Source organism: Schistocerca nitens, chromosome 9, assembly GCF_023898315.1.
Source record: "Schistocerca nitens isolate TAMUIC-IGC-003100 chromosome 9, iqSchNite1.1, whole genome shotgun sequence".
NCBI lineage: Eukaryota > Metazoa > Arthropoda > Insecta > Orthoptera > Acrididae > Schistocerca > Schistocerca nitens.
Window position 1 is genome coordinate 518277342 of NC_064622.1, and position 19533 is coordinate 518296874.

Below are 19533 nucleotides of genomic sequence, written 5' to 3' on the forward strand. Positions count from 1 at the left end.
CGCGACCGTCACCGCGAAACGTCGCAGAAGAGTGCGCCCAAAATCTCCTCACGAGCACAAGGCAGGCATCCGTCGCAGGAAACTGTGCAAGCCTTTTCTCGACACCAGTGCCTCAGTTCGTTCTGCAGTGGACATCCACACGTGCATCTACTGTGGGCTACGGTACGTGCCTCGCAGCCCCATGTTCTTCTGACAAGGCTCTCAGTGAACTGCGGCTCTTTACTTGGATGATGCGTGGCGGCCAGGTACAGAAGGAGAACGAAGTGATTATGAAAGTGGAACGTTTCCAGAACGGCCAGAAGTCAGAATTCTGTGATCGACGTGTCTACCAAGTCATCCATCACAGAGAACAAATGCGTTGTATCGAAGGGTGGGTATTGCAACATTTACGGCTAACTGCCCCTGCAGTGAGGACTGGCAAATCTCATACATCATGGTGGTTTACTGGAAACTGTTCCAGACAAATAATGCAGTATATAGGGACGTCGCAAAATATGGGAAGAAGGTAACTGAGCGACACATCCTGTGTCGTGATCACATGGCGGGTGCGTGGTCGATCACCTGGGAAATACGTCACGCCACCCACAGCACGCCCTTATAACGAAGTATTGCCTTTCGTGGCCTCTTATTCGCTAGCGTTTCACGCAGTTACCCGAGGACGACCTGATACCAGGCGGTGACGCCAGTCTGAGGGTGACTGTCCGGGTACAAACACGTACATAACGCGAGAGCGTGTTTCATTATGTTCCCTCTGTGCATAATCCTTTTCGTAATGCTTGCAGTAAAGTGTTGTAAGTATGGAACAATGCCAGTTAATAAAATATGTTTATGCATCCCTAAAAAATGTGTAATTATTGATTGTAAACAGCACAGTGGGCCATCAAAGTCTTAGTGATCGTCACTGTGATCGGGGTGAGTGTTGTCAGTGGCCCTGCAAACGTGCGATATCTCCTGCATAAGGGACACTGGCTACGGAAGATGCAAGGTAACTCGAGATAGCATTCGCACCGGGTGCCTAAAGGGTACACATCTAACTGCAAGCCCACGTGGCGTCTCTCACTGGACAATTAGTCCACATCATCACATTTTTGGAATGGAACTGTTACAGTACGCAGAGGAAAACTACGCCAACACTGTATTTTTCATGGGCAACTCCATTTTTCTTAAGTGGTAAGTAATACTTCGACTACCCCCCGTAAATGGAAGAAACGAACAAGCGAAATATGCCTTTCTTCTGTGAGCGACTAGTGCAAGGGCTACATGAAGAATTCAAGAATATATGACAGCAACTGAGTCGGCAAGATATTCTCTGGACTATAGACCGATGTGTACAGTGCCAGTGCAGATTCTGCCGAGCCAGTTATTGTTCGGTTACACACGTTTACGTTTCCGTCCCACGAGGTACGTTAATGGGGTTGAATCCCACAGGGCAGTTTCAAGCGTTAACTATCGGCGGTAACCCAGTTATGGACCTAGTTGCTGGTCTGCGTACCACAGTTCTAATCTCGAACTGTGCGGCGGGCGCTATCGTCGTAAACGACGTGAGTTTCCTTCCATTAACATGCAAAGCGCTGGTTCGTTCCTCTGCATATCACTTAGAGTGCCTCGGCGTGAGTACCTTTCAGTAACAACCGTATTCCGGGCCGCTGTACTCGGCACAGGCTGCGTGAGGTACCATTACACTGTCACAGTGTCTGCGCCTGCCGTAAATGTAACAGGGAACAAAGCTGAAGTCGGTTACAGACACACGCGTCTAAGGCTGCTTTCGATAAATATCTCGATGACGTGTTTACGAAATGTTTCGGCCTCTACTGCAATCGCCTTCATCATTATGTTTATGTATACGAACAACAGCTCCACGAGTGCACCCTGAAAACTTTTGTCAAAATATGAAATATACATTATACAGCGTGCGGCATATGAAACAACACCCTCTATGAAAATTTAAGTAACTCAGCATCTGACAGAGACAATTTTCAAAGAATGTGCATGTATCAGGTCAAATGTTAAAGCTATATTGGGAGGTGTGAAGCAGGCATGGCTATCAGATAAGTCTGAAAGAACGTGTCTATGTGATTCTCCCAGCGAACGTCAAATCGAAATAGTTCACATGTGACCTACCAGATGTCAGGGCAGGGACGAACCTAGGACAGAACACTGTGTGGGTGGGAGGTGTGGGTATGGGGATGCGGGGAGCGGGCGGCCGATGGAGGGGGCGATCAGAGGGGAGGAGACGAAGGCGCGGCGCCGGCGCCACCCTTCCCCTTCCCCTCCCATCGGTCAGTAGTTCATCAGCGCACATCGTGATGGCGACATGGCTATTTGCCGAAATATTGTGTCAGTTGGACACTCACATCCGACATTTCACCTGTGAACGATTTTGAAACGTGTCGTAAGTTGAAAATATGACAATGAATATTCCGTATTTGCAAAATCATCCAAAACGGAAAAAAACATCAAAATAAACATATTCAATGAATAACTCATCTTACCGAAAGAGAACTGTTGTTGTTATGGTCATCAGTCCGTCGACTGGTTTAGATTACATTAGATTAGATTACATGAGATATACTTTTTGTTTCAATAGATCAATAGTGAGGGGATCCACCAGGATGTACAATACGTCAGAGAATAAGAGTACACAATAAATTATATGAAGACAAATAGATATGCAAATATACCTTCTATAGATCCAAAGGCTATTTTCACTTAAAACGTGATAACAGACTTGTCACAAAACATGTTGATGTTCAGTATACCAAGGTGCATATCATAATTCTTCTGCTGGTCTAGCTATGCATCCTCAAATAGAACAATCGTTTTACAACACTTTTACAACATCGGTGCATATTATAATTCTTATGTTATTCTAGCCATGCATCATCAGATGTAACACTCATCTTGCAACATTTATTTACAGGAGTTGCATAACTACAATGAATTCGTACAGAAGTCTAATTGGACATAATACTCGATTTTTTTGATATTATTATTTATATACAGACACTAGTCGGATCTGCTAAGAAATTCATCAATGGCGTAGAATGAGTTGGCTACCAATAAGTCATTTACACTCCTCTTAGACTGACCTTTATTGGTAGTTAAACTTTCTTATGGCTGCTGGAAAGTTATTGAAAATGTGTGTACCTGAAAAATGACCACCTTTGTTGTCCAAGGTAAGTGACTTTAAATCTTTGCCAAGATTTTTATTTCTATTATCGATTTTATGAACTGAGCTCTTCTTTTCAAAAAGAGGTATATCTTTAATGACACATTTCATAAAGTAATAAGTATATTGCAAAGCCGCATATAGTATCACTAGTTCCGTAAGCAGATAGACAGATGACGTTCTTCAGTTGTCACCACAGGTAATTATTGTAATACTTTTCTCATTCGGGATACTTTAGCTTAATTGGACGAGGTACTTCAAAAATATAATCCCATGTGGCATTGTGGAACAAAAGTAAGCACAGTATGCCAGCTTTTCTTATCGCTGACAAAATTTGCGTTAAAAATAGTGTTCTGTTTACGTGCTTCAGCAGTTTTGTGGTGTCTTCCTCTCAGCTGAATTTTTCAACGAAGTGTAGGCCAAAGAATTTAACACTATAAAATTCTTTAATCTGCTTGTCATCATATTTGAGGCATATACGAGTACAAAACATTTAGAAGTTCTGGACTGAATGTAGTGTGTTTTTTCAATGTTTAGTGACAAATAATTGGTTAAGACCAATTTATTAATAACCATGAAAATTTGATTAATCGATATTTCTAACACTGTTGATTTGTTATTTGTTGGCGCGCTTGTATTATCTGCAGACAAAATAATGTTGCTATCTGTTAATATTACAGATGTATACAAGAAAGAGCAAGGGTCCTAATGTGGAACCTTGTGGGACATCACATGTAATTTAATCCCCGTTGGATGATGTCTGATACTTTAAATACATATCTCTTTCCTATCGACATTCTTTGCTTCCTATCTGAGGTACAGGCTTATCTTTGAACAATTTCGCAGAATTTCCTGCTAAACTTCAATATCCTAATTTACTTGAAAGGATATTGTGGTTTATGTAAATTGGAGGTGGAGGGAGAGATATAGGAAAGGAAAGGGAAGGAACTAACGATATTTGCTGTATCGGTACTTTCTGCACAGCCAGCAATGTCGAGTGAAAATGTGTGTCAGGGTGGGCCTCGAATTCAGGATCTCCTGCTTTATATGCAGATATGTTTGCGACTGCATCACCCAGACGCAGTGCTCATCGCAAAAGTGCGAACTGTATTGGCTCACTCACCAGCTGAAATCACATTCCCAGCTAGCGCCACCTACCCACAATCCTTGCGCTCGCCGGTTTTAGCTTCCCACTGGAGGTTGAACGTAAATGTGCATGTGTAATGGAGGTCGCGGATTCATTGCCCTTCGAGACAAAGCGGTTATATGAATGTGTGGTGGCTGTTCTTTTGACCGACAGCAGTGCACCGCATGATAGACCAACTCTGCAAATGCATCGAGGCTGTTGGTTCAAATGGGCTCTCTGAACTTAATTCTCTCTCCAGTTTTTTCCTCGTCCTCCTTTCCTGCTCGGACAATGAATTGACTGAATAACATTGTCTAAGTGCCCTCTTAACCACTGCTTCCCTTTCATACATCTATATGAGTGAATAACAGGCTTACTGCTACGTGTTATCTAAGCAGTGAAGTAGAAAACCCACATACACATGCCCATTCTGCCATAAGTAACACTACAGGAAACAAAACCTAGTGAAATCATACAGATGCGTTGTAGCAATTTTTGTATTGTACTGACAAGTTTAACCTTTCCTTCCTCCTCTCATTCCGGTAGCATCCATAGCGTCAGGAGAAGACCCACTTGCAGTGCAGCAAGGATCCAGACACCTCAGAAACTAGATGGGCGTGAGAGAAGTTGCATGACGTATTGCTGGGTACATTTATTTGGAAACTTTTACTGGCAGTCATGGATTAATTCTCAACACTGATATTCACATGTTATCAGTCCAGTTAAGTATAGCCAAACGGCGAAGGCACATGCAGTGCAATATTAGCACACACAGTGAACAGTAAAATATCTACTGAACATCAGATTACTATGGCTAGAACTGTTTGTAAGCTAAATGTATAACATCCAAATATGTAGCGAATGTGGTTATATGTCTTAGTACAATGAAGATGCTACACCAAATTGAAGTTAATTGCATAGGACAAAATAACATACTTCTTATTCATGCACATAGCCAAAACCTGGAAGTGATTACTATACAATTCATTTGGCAAGTGAAATAAAACACCGATGTAAGTTGTGGAACTATGGAGCTGTGTGTGCACTTTTCATATCAAACTGATATGCAATTTAATTAAATTGATCAACTAACTACCCCACCCCACAACGACATCATGTAACTTCCCCTGCCAGCATGTGTGCCCCGCACCCTCCCACACCCCGTCCCTTCCCATCTCCCTCACCAACCTGCCCTATTAGCGCCGAATTCTAATTTTGCCGAGAATCTGGAATTTTGGTGGGAAATCGAAGCAAATGGTGCGAATTTCAAAATGGCAGGAATTTCCTTCCAACAAGGCTTTGCTGACGTCCCACCACACACACCACCTGGGAATTGATTGGGAATTTAAAACGACAGGTGTCATTCCTGGGACTCGAATCTCAGGCCTTCAGGGTGGAAAGACCAGGTTCACCCGCCAACACAGGGAAACTGTCCAGTTGCAGAACAGGAATGTTAGGAAAGTGTACTTTATTTTGTATGTGAAACTGAAGTGGCTTAATTACACAACAGTACCCACAGAATTACACAACGTGCGACTAAAATCACAATACAGCTCAAAAATTGACGATGTCATACAACTGGTGTCATCCAGGTGGCAAACGAAAATCACAATACCACTCGAAAGTAGTGTCAGACGTACTCCAACTCTATACAGGGCGGTCCATTGATAGTGACCGTGCCAAACATCTCACGTAATAAGCATCAAACAAAAAAAACTAAAAAGAACGAAACTCGCCTAGCTTGAAGGGGGAAACCAGATGGAGCTATGGTTGGCCCGCTAGATGGCGTTGCCATAGGTCAAACGGAAATCAACTGCGTTTTTTTAAATAGGAACCTCCATTTTTATTACATATTCGTGTAGTAAGTAAAGAAATATGAATGCTTTAGTTGGACCACTTTTTTCGCTTTGTGATAGATGGCTCTGTAATAGTCGCAAACGCAATAGTACGTGGTATCACGCAACATTCCGCCAGTGCGGACGGTATTTGCTTCGTGATACATTACCCGTGTTAAAATGGAACGTTTACCAATTGCGGAAAAGGTCGATATCGTGTTGATGTATGGCGATTGTGATCAAAATGCCCAACGGGCGTGTGCTATGTATGCTACTCGGTATCCTGGACGACATCATCCAAGTGGCCGGACCGTTCGCCGGATAGTTACGTTATTTAAGGAAACAGGAAGTGTTCAGCAACATGTGAAACGTCAACCAGGACCTGCAACATATGATGATGCCCAAGTAGGTGTTTTAGCTGCTGTCGCGGCTAATCCGCACATCAGTAGCAGACAAATTGCGCGAGAATCGGGAATCTCAAAAACTTCGGTGTTGAGAATGCTACATCAACATCGATTGCACCCGGACCATATTTGTATGCACCAGTAATTGCATGGCGACGACTTTGAACGTCGTCTACAGTTCTGCCACTGGGCACAAGAGAAATTACAGGACGATGACAGATATTTTGCACGCGTTCTATTTAGCGACGATGCGTCATTCACCAACAGCGGTACCGTGAACCGGCATAATATGCACTTTTGGGCAACGGAAAGTCCACGATGGCTGCGACAAGTGGAATATCAGCGACCTTGGCGGATTAATGTATGGTGCGGCATTATGGGAGGAAGGTTAATTGGGCCCCATTTTATCGATGGCAATCTAAACGGTGCAATGTATGCTGATTTCCTACGTAATGTTCCACCGATGTTACTACGAGATGTTTCACTGCAGGACAGAATGGCAATGTACTTCCAATGGATGACCGGCACATAGTTTGCGTGAGGTTGAAGCGGTATTGAATACCATATTTCATGACAGGTGGATTGGTCGTCGCAGTACCATACCATGGCCCGCACTTTCACCTGATCTGACGTCCCCGGATTTATTTCTGTGGGGAAAGTTGAAGGATATTTGCTATCGTGATCCAGCGACAACGCCTGACAACATGCGCCAGCGCATTTTCAATGCCTGTGCGAACATTACGGAAGGCGAACTACTCGCTCTTGAGGGGAATGTCGTTACACGTATTGCCAAATACATTGAGGTTGACGGACATCATTTTGAGCATTTATTGCATTAATGTGGTATTTACAGGTAATCGCGCTGTAACAGCATGCGTTCTCAGAAATGATAAGTTCTCAAAGGTACATGTATCACATTGGAAAAACCGAAATAATATGTTCAAACGTACCTACGTTCTGTATTTTAATTTAAAAAAACTACCTGTTACCAACTGTTCGTCTAGAATTGTGAGCCATATGTTTGTGACTATTACAGCGCCATCTATGACAAAGTGAAAAAAGTGGTCCAACTAAAACATTCATATTTCTTTACATACTACACGAATATGTAATAAGAAATGGGTGTTCCTATTTTTTAAAAAAAACGCAGTTGATATCCGTTTGACCTACGTCAGCGCCATCTACCGGACCAACCATAGCGCCATCTGGTTTCCCCCTTCAAGCTAGACAAGTTTCGTTGCATTTAATTTTTTCTTTTGACCCTTATTTCGTGGGATATTTGGCCCGGTCACGAGCAGTGGACCAGCCTGTATACGATGACCCCTTCACTTAAAAGTTGGTGGGAAAAGTCTGGGGTGAAAGATATTATTTTTATTTTTGATGAGATGCTGTTGGGCACAGAGGTGTTTTTAGTACGTGCATTAACTGTAATAAACAGCAGACGACTGTGTGTTTCGCCGTCTGATGTCGGAGTTCGCTACAGACGCCTTCCACTGCATTTCTCAACAGGCACCCTGAAACCCAGGTGTTCAAAATTAAGGAAGGCCAATACATGCTACTACAACTGATGGAAAATGCTTTACTGTTCTAATTACACCCCGAAATTGTCGTGGAACACTCGTAAACAATGGGGCAGAATGCAGCACATGCACTGGGGATTCGGAAAAATCATCATATTAACAAAACTCCCACAGAAACCTACCCCGGAAGATTGCACCCAGAGAGAAGGGTGGCAACAGCACTTGTGTTCTCCTTGATGCGCGGTCATGAAGCCACCAGCTTAGGGCTAGTCTTACCTGCCCCCTACCACTCCTCTCATCCCGCCCTCGCCTCTCCAGTCTGTCTAGTAGTTGATGGTCCACAAAGAGATACATCTGGTGGCAGTGGTATAATGTCTGCAGTATGCAGAATTCAGTCACAAAACGACGCTTCCTGCGATCTGTTAAATGTATTTCTTGAAAAGCCTGTACCCAATGGAACAACAGTGAAGTTCCGTAGAACTCTCCAGATCGCTTTTTCAAATGTCCACTGGTTAGGAGATGGACAGCTGCTTGTGCTCCTGCATGTTGCCACACAAACCGCCCAGCAAGTGAACAGCGGGACACGTGGGTGGGGGCGGTGAGTGCTATCGATGCCGGCGTACGCAACAGGCTGCGATGCTGGCGAGCCACAGAACAAAGTCAGGTAAGTGGCAACTACCCCAACTGCAAGCTGTTTGTCTAAAACGGCACGGACCCACACCGCCAGTACCCATCCCTACAAGGGCCCACCATTCTGAGAGGGAAAACACTTCACTGTAACAGTTGCATGCAATGCCAATTCTCCTCTGATAAGCGAGCACCTGTTAAAAAAGGAAACAGAATCGTAACGATAATATATGTCCTGTTTCCACGAAAATAGTCACAATCCATTTTCTTTTAGTTTTATGAGCAAAATCCGAATAGTTTTTTATGTTCATCTGCAGGATACAGTTCGCATCTCTCTCTCTTCCCACCTTCCATTATTTTGTGACATTCGGCGAACTAAAAAAAAAAAAAAAAACTACAGCAGAGCTGCCTATTACAAATGACCAAAGTGCAAACGTTGGTGCTCTATAGCGACACATCTGACAGATGTATTAACTTACCTCACATCTCCTACATAAGCTTAAAATCGAAAAAAATAACTTCCGAAAGAATAACTTCCTCCATTGGGTGTAGAAAAATATCCGCTACCAGTCACAATAAAGGTTATTTATTTGTCACACGACCGGTTTCGGTCTTGCGCCCATCTTCGGGTGTTTATACAATCATGTACATGTTAGTACTGTTGGAGATCACTGTATACATACAAAAAAAATTATTTGCTGGTGACTACACAGATACAAGTGGGACAATTATAAGTAGTATGGCAGCATTTGACGAAAATATATCTATACTTACATAAAGATGAAGTACCATTATTACAGTTATACTATGGTGATAGTTTTGCCACTTAGTTACACGCTTATGATCATTTTTACGTCCATATTTCAGTTTTACCAAGTATAGCTTCATATTACACTATTATGATGTGCACTCGTGAAATACACTATGTTTACATACAAACATGTGGGCTGTGGTCAAAAAACTTAGATGTAGCATATGTAAAGATGCTGCTCTTACAGAAACTTGTAGGTTATAGTCAAAGAACTTAGCCACAGGAAGTGCAAGGCTGTTGCATATACAGAAATTTAAAAAGCTATTATAGACTTCGACGTTTTTTGATACACAATATGAAATTTTTTGATTCACATTTTTGTCGGATAACTTAGATCTAGGATGTACAATGTTGTTATATATATATATGAAATTACTCAAAGCTATTGCAAATTAAAAAATGAGAGCTAAAATTGTTTTGAGCCACACTGTTGTCAGAGAACTTAGATCTAGGAGGTACAATAATGATACATACATGAAATTTTGAAAGCTATTACACATTATACAATGCCAGTTACAGCTTCTGTTTACAATATGACTATTACAAATTACGATAATGACACTTGGACTTTTGTATGACTGCCACATCGAATTTCCATAGAATATTACTTTATTATTATATCAGAGGATAATTTTTTTTTGCTTTTGAATATTTCATGAAATTATGTGATGTTAGGATTTGTTTGCAAGTTCCACGGTCTGGTGAGTTGGAGCTGTGGATATAAATTTCTTGCTCTTCCAACAGATTCATTTTCTTTCCTTTGTTCACAGTGTGTAGTATTTGTAGGTTTTCTGTCATGGCTGTGGCTGAGTGACCATGGTCTTTTAGGTGCGATGCAAAGGTCGATTTATCAAAATTATCCAGCTGGAAGGCATCCATATGCTCACAGTATCTTATAGTGAAACTCCTTCCAGTTTGGCCTATGTAGAACTGTGGGAAATTGTCACACAAAAGTTTGTAAATACCAGATTTGTGGTGGCATTGGTTGTTTGTCTTACTGTTGTGAGTGATATGCAGTTGTAGCTTGTTGTTAGTGCTGAAAGAAATTTGAATACCAGTTTTCCCAAAGAGGTTGGCAATTTGGTATGAAATTTTACCTATAAATGGTATGCGGGCGAATGTGTTTTTTCGTTCTTGTGAATCTGATTTAGTGGGTGTACAATGTTTCTTTTTGATTTTGTTGCTAAGTTTATCAATTACATCTGGGTTGTATCCATTTCTCCGTGCAATTTCCTTTATAATGTAAATTTCTTTTTGTTCATCATGGGGGCTGAGTGTGATTTTATGTATACGATTAAGTGTGGATCTGAAGAATGCAAATTTTGTGTTGTGCTGGATGACATAAGGAGTTGTTAATGACAACGTCACTAGTGCTAGGTTTTCTGTAAATCTGGAAGCCATGTTAGTTGTTTACATTAGATATTGTAAGGTCAAGAAAATTGATGCATTTATCTACTTGATGTTCTACAGTGAATTTGATGTTGTTGTGCATGCTGCTGAGGCCTTTAGCAAGTTTCTCAACCTCCTCAGTTGTACCATTGTACAAGATAATAGTATCATCCCCATCCTTCTGTGGTTCATTACTTTATTTTCAAGTGAACTATTTGATCTGAAAAATTTATTTTCTATGTGGTTAATGTAAATATCTGTAAGTATTCCTGCCAAACTACTGCTCATTGCCAGACCATCTTCCTGTTTATAAATTTTGTTATTAAAAGTAAAATAATTGTGTCATAGGACTAGTTGTAGCAGTTCAATGAGTTCACGTATCTCATCCTTGGATAGCTTTTTGTGTTTTAATAGGTTGTTTCTAATTATCTGAATAGTGTCATGTACATGTAAAGGTTTACTATGTCTATTGAAGCAAATTTGGCACCCTCTGGTATTGGTAAGTCTTTGATGTGCTCAATAAGTTCACAGCTATTCTTAACTGAAAATTTGTTTTCATGGGTATAAAAGTTACTAAGAATGTCTTTAAGTTTCTTGCTGATAAAATATGCTGGAATGTTTCTTGAGTTGACTATGGGGCGTATAGGGCAACTTTCCCTATGAATCTTAGGTTGTGAAGTTTTGGTGCCGATGGGTTCATGACAAGGCATTTTAGAGCATAAGAGTCACATAAAACGAAGTCAGAAGATTTCAGTAGTTTCTTAAGCTGGGCCTGAAATATGGGTGTGGGATCATTGTGTATTTCAAGTATGTTATTATTCTGGAAAAATTCTAGAGTTTTGTTGATAATTCAGATTCATATGTAACAACAGCTGAGTTCCCTTTATGAGATTTGACTACCAGAGATTTCTTTTCGGATAGTTTTCTATTAATATTTCTGAGCAGTTTGAAGTCACAGTTATTTGATTTTTGATTTTGTAAGTTTTTGTGTGTGATATTGTTAACTTGCAGCCCAATATTGATCTTTTCATTATTATTTATTTCAGCTGAGTCTCATGCCATTTTAGAGCAGACAATTAATTCTTTGACATTATTATGAGTGAGTAAAGGTGGCATATTATATTTGAGACCCTTCTCAAGTAATTCAGTTTCATTTTTGTCAAATGAGATGGTGGTTGAATTAATCTCCCTAACGTAAAACCTTTGTTCTGATGTGGAAGGAGATTGTAGTTGTTGCAGTTTGTTAGGGTTAAGAGCAAGTAATTTCTGATTCTGTCTAGTTGACACTACTAGTTGTTATTTGCACACTTGTTCTTTAATTTTATCTAAAATATACCGTGATCTCCAACAGTACAAACATGTACATGAATGTATAAATACCTGAAACACCCGAAACCGGTCGTGTGACAAATAAATAACCTTTTATTGTGACTGGTAGCGGATATTTTTCTACACCCAATAAAGGAACAGTCACGGAGTTCGACAGCATCCACTATGGATAAAATTCATTGAACTTCCTCCATTTTGCTACAAAAACTTCCGATCATTGCAGAATGTCCTCATTACTTCGTAACGCGAGAAATTTAAACTCCAAAGAAAAAAATGTCTATGTTAAAAGATTTCTTTCGTGTAATGGACAAAATTGCATGGTTTGCGTTCGTTCCAAGCGTTAAATCAGTATCTACAAAGAGATCACAAATATTTCAGACACGTGAAATAACATTATAGGATACAGTCTTTGTTCTCATGTCGAGAAAACTCAATCATTTTACATTTGACAACAACACACTATAGTTCCAGAGGACGTTGTTCTTTTGTAGGCTATACCAGGTCCCATTTTACCAACGAGAGGCTGTATCGCACTGGCGTTGGCGAAACGTAAAAAAACAAATCCTGAGAGCATGCTTTGTAATAGAACCTCGTTAAGATTCTACCGATATATCGAAAACAAATATCGTATGTGTGCTGACATCTGAGTTTTTGTTTTTCACCACAACTTGCCTCTAGCGATCTGTGTGTAAGGATTCTGTCACCCAGCAGACTGTCATTCGCAACAGCAGCAGATTCTTGCATTGTAGCTTCATAAGAAATTCGGCCATCACAGAATAGCCTGTTTCACGCAATCACACAGTCTACTATCATTTCTAGGTTCCAAAATGAGCTATAATTCAAGTGGTATCTACTTTATAATTAGAGGTTATGAAGTATGAAATGAAACATTACTTGCAGTAGTACATATTTTTAAAAAATGGTTCAAATGGCTCTGAGCACTATGGGACTCAACTTCTGAGGTCATTAGTCCCCTAGAACTTAGAACTAGTTAAACCTAACTAACCTAACGACATCACAAACATCCATGCCCGAGGCAGGATTCGAATCTGCGACCGTAGCGGTCTTGCGGTTCCAGACTGCAGCGCCTTTAACCGCACGGCCACTTCGGCCGGCCACATATTTTTAAACACACAACTGTGATGATAATAGTGAAAACAATCAAGATCCCTGAGAATAAATACAGCCGATTTCTGTCAGTTTTATGAGCAAAATCGGCGTAGTCTCAGAGCATTCTGCATGTTCAAATTACAAATTGTCATGCATGAGGGCATAACATTCATTTCAGACATGTCGAATACCGATAGAGACCAGCATCTGTACAGTCATTTATTATGTTCAAGGACAATTCTCACCATTATTTCGTAATATCCAGAGTGGGTAAAAACTACAAAATGTCTGCAACCAAACTCTATTCAGTCATATTACTCCTTGTAAAAGAATCTCCTAATGTCGCCCTTAAGATTTTACTGCACCTCTCTCTTCTGATATATTGAAAAATAAATACTATACGCATGTTGACATCGAGCGTATATATATATATATATATATATATATATATATATATATATATATATATATATATATACCTGTGTAGAGATTTGTTGCCTATACTGGAGGAATACCATGTGTTGTTCTTTCATAAGCAGTTTGTACATTGTTTTCCAGTTGTAACACGTCCAAGCAGTGTATGACTACAGGTACATACACTGCCATACATTATGTTTTTCTACCTTGACTTCGAGGTCTACGTTAGGTGCTAACCCAACATTAACACATTTCGATACGTTGTCTCCCACTGAAAGCTGCACTGCATGGCTTAAACTATGCTGCTCCCACAACTCGCAGGATGGTAGAAATAAAACAAAGATGTGATGTTTCTCATTGAGAAAAATGTGGAAGACATTGCAATGTAATGAAACTGGAAGAGTTTGTAGCATTGTGCAGTGTTTCCAAACAGCTGTCCGAAGGTGCTGCCCTATACACTTAATCTCATCTTTGACAGTGAAGAGGTAGCAGATGATTCAGTGTTCCATTTCAAAGATACCAAGACCATTGTTTCCCCTTTTACAGTCATGTACATGATTACTGTTCCAGTGTTGACTATTGCCGGAAGATACTGTTCACAACATGCATGATGTAGTAGAAATAAAAAAAGGCACTGTTATCTTATTGGTGAAAAAATGTGGAGGATATCGTTGCATATGGAAATAGGGCTAGTCTTCAAAAATGAGGAACATGTCCAAACAACTGTCTGTAGGTGATGACCTTCACATGTAGTCCCATGTTACCCAGTGACGAGTAGCAGATGTTCAGTTTTCCGCCAAGGCTCTCTCCACTTCTAACAAGTGGTGTCAGTCAATCACTATGTGATAATCAATAGCATACCAGCGGATGGCGGGATGTAAATGACACCGTCAATATGAGACGATGCACCGTAATAAGCAGCAGAGTACGTAGTGCAGAACGAGCTGTGTCCATAACTGCTATTCAGTGAAGACTATTATACGCCAATCTTACACACGGTACCCACACAAGTGCGCAATATCTCTCCAGATGCGTGCATGTTGAGGAGGTTAACACCCCCTATTGTTGTATCAGTGTAGCTTCGAGAGATGAAATACTGAAAGCAGCAGAGGATCAAGTAGGTAAAAAGACGAGGGCTAGTAGAAAACCGTGGATGACACAAGAGACACAGAATTTAGTTGATGAAAGGGAGGAAATATAAAAATGAAGAAAATGAAGCAGTGGAAAGGATGTACAAACTATTAAAAAATGAGATCGACAAGAAGTGCAAAATGGCTAAGCAGGAATAGCTAAAGCACAAATGGTGTGATGTAGAAGCATATATCACTAGGGTTAAGATAGATACGGCCTATAGGAAAATTACAGAGGCCCTTGGAGGAAAGTAAATCGCCTGTATAAATACCAAGAGTTCAGATGGAAGACCAGTCCTAAGTAAAAAAAGCCAAGCAGAGAGGTGGATGGAATATATAGGTGGTCTATACGACAGAGATGTAGTTGAGGACAATATTATGGAAATGGAAGAGAACATAGATAAGTATGAGATGAGTGATATGATACTGAATGAAAAATTTCACAGAACACTGAAAGCCTTAAGGCTAAAGAAGAACCCGGGAGTAGATGAAATTCTGTTGCTTTGCGAGATAGCTTTGGGACGGCCAGGCATGACAGAACCCACCCATCTGGTGAGCGAGATGTATGAGACAGGCGAAATACCCTCAGCCTTCAGGAAGAATATAATAATTACTATTCCAATGAAAGCAAGTGCTGACAGGTGTGAAAATTACCGAGCTATCAGTTTAATAAGTCACGTTTGCCAAATACTAATACGAATTCTTTACAGACTAATGGAAAAACTGGTAGAAGCTGATCTTGGGGAAGATCAGTTTGGATTAAAGAGAAATGTAGAAATATGCAAGGCGATACTGACTCCACGACTTCTCATAGAAGATAGGTTAAACAAAGGCGAACCTACGTTTCTAGGATTCGTAGACTTAGAGAAAGCTTTTGACAAAGTTGACTGGGATACTCTTTTTCAAATTCTGAAGGTAGCACGTATCAAATACAGGGAGCGAAAGGCTATTTCAATTTGTACAGAAATCGGGTGGCAGTTATAAGAGTCGGGGGGCACGAAAGAGAAATAGTGATTGGAAAGGGAGTGAGACAGGTTTGCAGACTATCCCCGACGTTATTCAATCCATATATTGAGCAAACAGTAAGGGAAACATTAGGTAAATTTGGTGTAGGAATCAAAGTCCAGGAAGAAGAAATAAAAAGTTTGAGGTTTGTCGATGACATTGTAATTCTGTGAGAAACAACAAAGGACTTGAAAAGCAGCTGAACAGATTGGACAGTGCCTTGAAAGGAGGATATGAGATGAATGTCAACAAAAGCAAAACGAAGGGTAATGGAATGTGGTCGAATTAAATCATATGATGCTGAGGGAATTAGATTAGGAAATGAGACACTTAAAATAGTAGATGAGTTTTGCAATTTGGGAAGCAAAATAACTGATGATGGTTGAAGTAGAGAGGATATAAAATTTAGACTAGTAATGGCAAGGAAAGCGTTTCTGAAGAAGAGAAATTTATTAACATCGAGTATAGATCTAAGTGTCAGGAAGTCGTTTCAAAAGTATTTGTATGGAGTGTTGCCATGTATGGAAGTGAAACATGGACGATAAATAGCTTAGACAAGAACAGATGTGGTGCTACAGGAGAATGCTGAATATTATATGCGTAGATCACGTAACTAATGAGGAGGTACTGAATAGAATTGGGGAGAAGAGAAAATTTTGGCACAACTTGACTAGAAGAAGGGATCAGTTGGTAGACATGTTCTTAGCCATCAAGGGATTACCAATTTAGTATTGGATGGAAGCGTGGAGGGTAAAAATCGTAGGGGGAGGCCAAGAGATGAATACAGTAAGCAGATTCAGAAGGATGTAGGTTGCATTAGGAACTTGGAGATGAAGAAGCTTGCACAGGATGGAGTAGCATGGAGAGCTGCATCAAAGATCTCCCTGAACTGAAGACAACAACAACAACAAGACAGAACAGCACATTAGTCGGACGGTATAGTGTGGCACTGTACTCGACTGTACCCAGTCACTCATTACCATATATTCTACAGAAGCAGTGGATTTGTTCTGTTTCCTGTATGTCTATGTCTGACTACACCAATTATTCTCATAAAACTAATAGAAATCGACTGTATTTATTCTTGTGGAATCATGACTTTTCAAGAGGGTTGCCTAAAAAGTAATGCACCGAATTTTTTTTCCTCAGCCGAAAACATTGCTACGAAAGCGAAACGTTGAGGATGTACTATGTGAAGCTTTCTAAGTGAGTGCGCCAAGTTCCCGTCACTTCCGACAGATAACGTAACAGCAGGAGAGTTTCAAAACGGCGTCTGTACGTGATGTACGTTACAAGGAACGTGCCGTCATTGGACTTCTCACTGCACAGAAAGAAACTGTGGGGAATATTCACAACCGCTTGTGCAAAGTCTTTGGAGCATCTGCTGTCGACAGAAATACAGTTAGACGCTGGGCAGGAGGGCAAAGTCATCAGGAGGGGGATCGATGGAGCTCCACGTTTTGCAGCGCTCGGAGAGACCGTCAACGGCTGTCAAACCTGACATGTTGCAGCGAGGTCATGTTGTCATTCGCGAGGACAGACGCATTTCGACCACTCGCGGAAGACATTTTGAGGACGATAAAGAGGTGATTCACACAGTGAAACACTGGTTTCACCACCAGGACAAGTACTGTTACCAACAGGGGACACGCGCTCTTGTTTCGCACCGGAGGAAGGGATGGAGATTTCGTGGAAAAATAGGGTGTGTAGATAAAACACCATTCTTTCGTGTGTGTAATTCTCATTATGTTCAACAAAGAACTGTTGATGAAGAAAAAATGCGGTGCATTACTTTCTCGGCAACCCACGTAATATTATTGTCACGATTGAATGTTTAAACTATGTATTACCACAAGTACTGTGTTAGTTCATACATCATAACCTCTAACTATAAAATAGACACCACTTGAATTATAGCTCATTGTGGAACCAAAATATGATAGTAGATGGCGTGAAACAGACTATTCTGTGATGACCGAATTGCTTATGAAGCTGCAATGCAAGAATCTGCTGCATTTGCGAATGATAGTCTGTTGCATGATAGAAACTTAACACGCAGCTCACTGGAGGCGAGTTATGCAGCAAAAAATGTTTGATGTCAGCACGTATACAGTTTTTTTTCCGATGTTTCGGTGGGATCTTAAAGGTCGCTGGAGGCGAGTTATGGAGTATAAACTGTCAGATATCAGCATACAAATAGTATTTGTTTCCGATTTATCGGTGGAATCTTGCAGGGCTCTCTACTAGGTAATGTAAGCACATTCTGTTATGAGACATGCTCTCGCGATTTGCTTTTCACGTTATGTAAATGCCTGCGCGATATGGGGTCGCATCGGTAAAACGGGACATGTCATAGTGCACAAAACAACAATGTCCTCTTGAAATATAGCAAGTTGTTGGCGAAAGTAAATTGATTGTGTTTTTTAGAGATGTGAACAAATGTCGTGAAATGTGTGTCCTACAGTGTTATTTCATGTGTCTAAAATGTCTGTAATACACTCATGCACGATAGTGTAGTTACAGGCACTGATTTGAGCGCCTGGGACGATCTCAGACCATGTAATTTTTTCTGTCAAATTGAAATAAATTCCTTAACCCAGATGTTTCTTTCCTTCAGAGTTTAAATTCTCGTTTTTCTTCACTCTGATGACGGTGTGGAATTAACGTGGACGTTCTGCAGTGATCCCTGCCTATGGTGAGTAGAGGGAGGGATGAGAGGGAGGTAAGGCCGGCTGTAAGTTTGTTAGTTGTGACTGCACGTCGAGGAGAACACACATCCAACTGCCAATCCTCTCACTTGATGCAATCGTTTCGTCAGTTTTAGTGGTAGTTGTGTCATTACAATGATTTCTGCCGACCCCCAGTAACTGTGCTGGATTTTGACCCACTGTTCATGAGTAGTGGCTTTGTGATGACAGTTTCGGTGTTTAATCGGAACAGTGAAGCATTTTCCATCATTCGTGGTAGCGTGTGTTGCCCTTACTGAAATTCGAGCACCTGGGTTGCAGGGTGATTGTGGAGCTCCGCAGTGAGAGATGTCTGCAGCGATCTGCGACATCAGACAGCGAAAGACACAGTCCTCTGCTCTTTACTTACAGGTAATGCACTTATTAAACTCCTCTCTGTCGAACACCAGCATCTCATAAGTGGAACACAATTTCTGTCAAAAAGTACGATAGTACCTTCCACTCCAGCCTTTTACCTGCTAGCTTATAGGTGAGGGGATCATCCTATGTAGGGCTGGAGTACATCTGCCACTAGCTTCAACAGGCACTGTCACTTTTTACCGGCAACTCAATGAGTCGTGCGGTAAGAATACATCACCGTCGCAAGTAAGTGTGATGAATAGTTGAGAGCAGGCGAGATACCACATACACGTCTGACAGAAATGAAAACAATAAATCACAATAAAGGAATCGCAGAGTCAAGACTTCCAAAACGGAACACAACTTCAAATACGTTAAAAACATATGTTTTGACAGAGAACAGAGAAACTGTGTGATTGTGAAAGTATTGCGTTCAGTTGTAGCAGATTATGTGAGAAAGTATTATGTTTCCATCATTCTCTCGGGAGTGATCACATTCACTTTCATACGAAACCTATATCGGACAAGGAGGCATATCTCACTCGCTTACCAGGCGTACAGATTAGGTGCGTCGA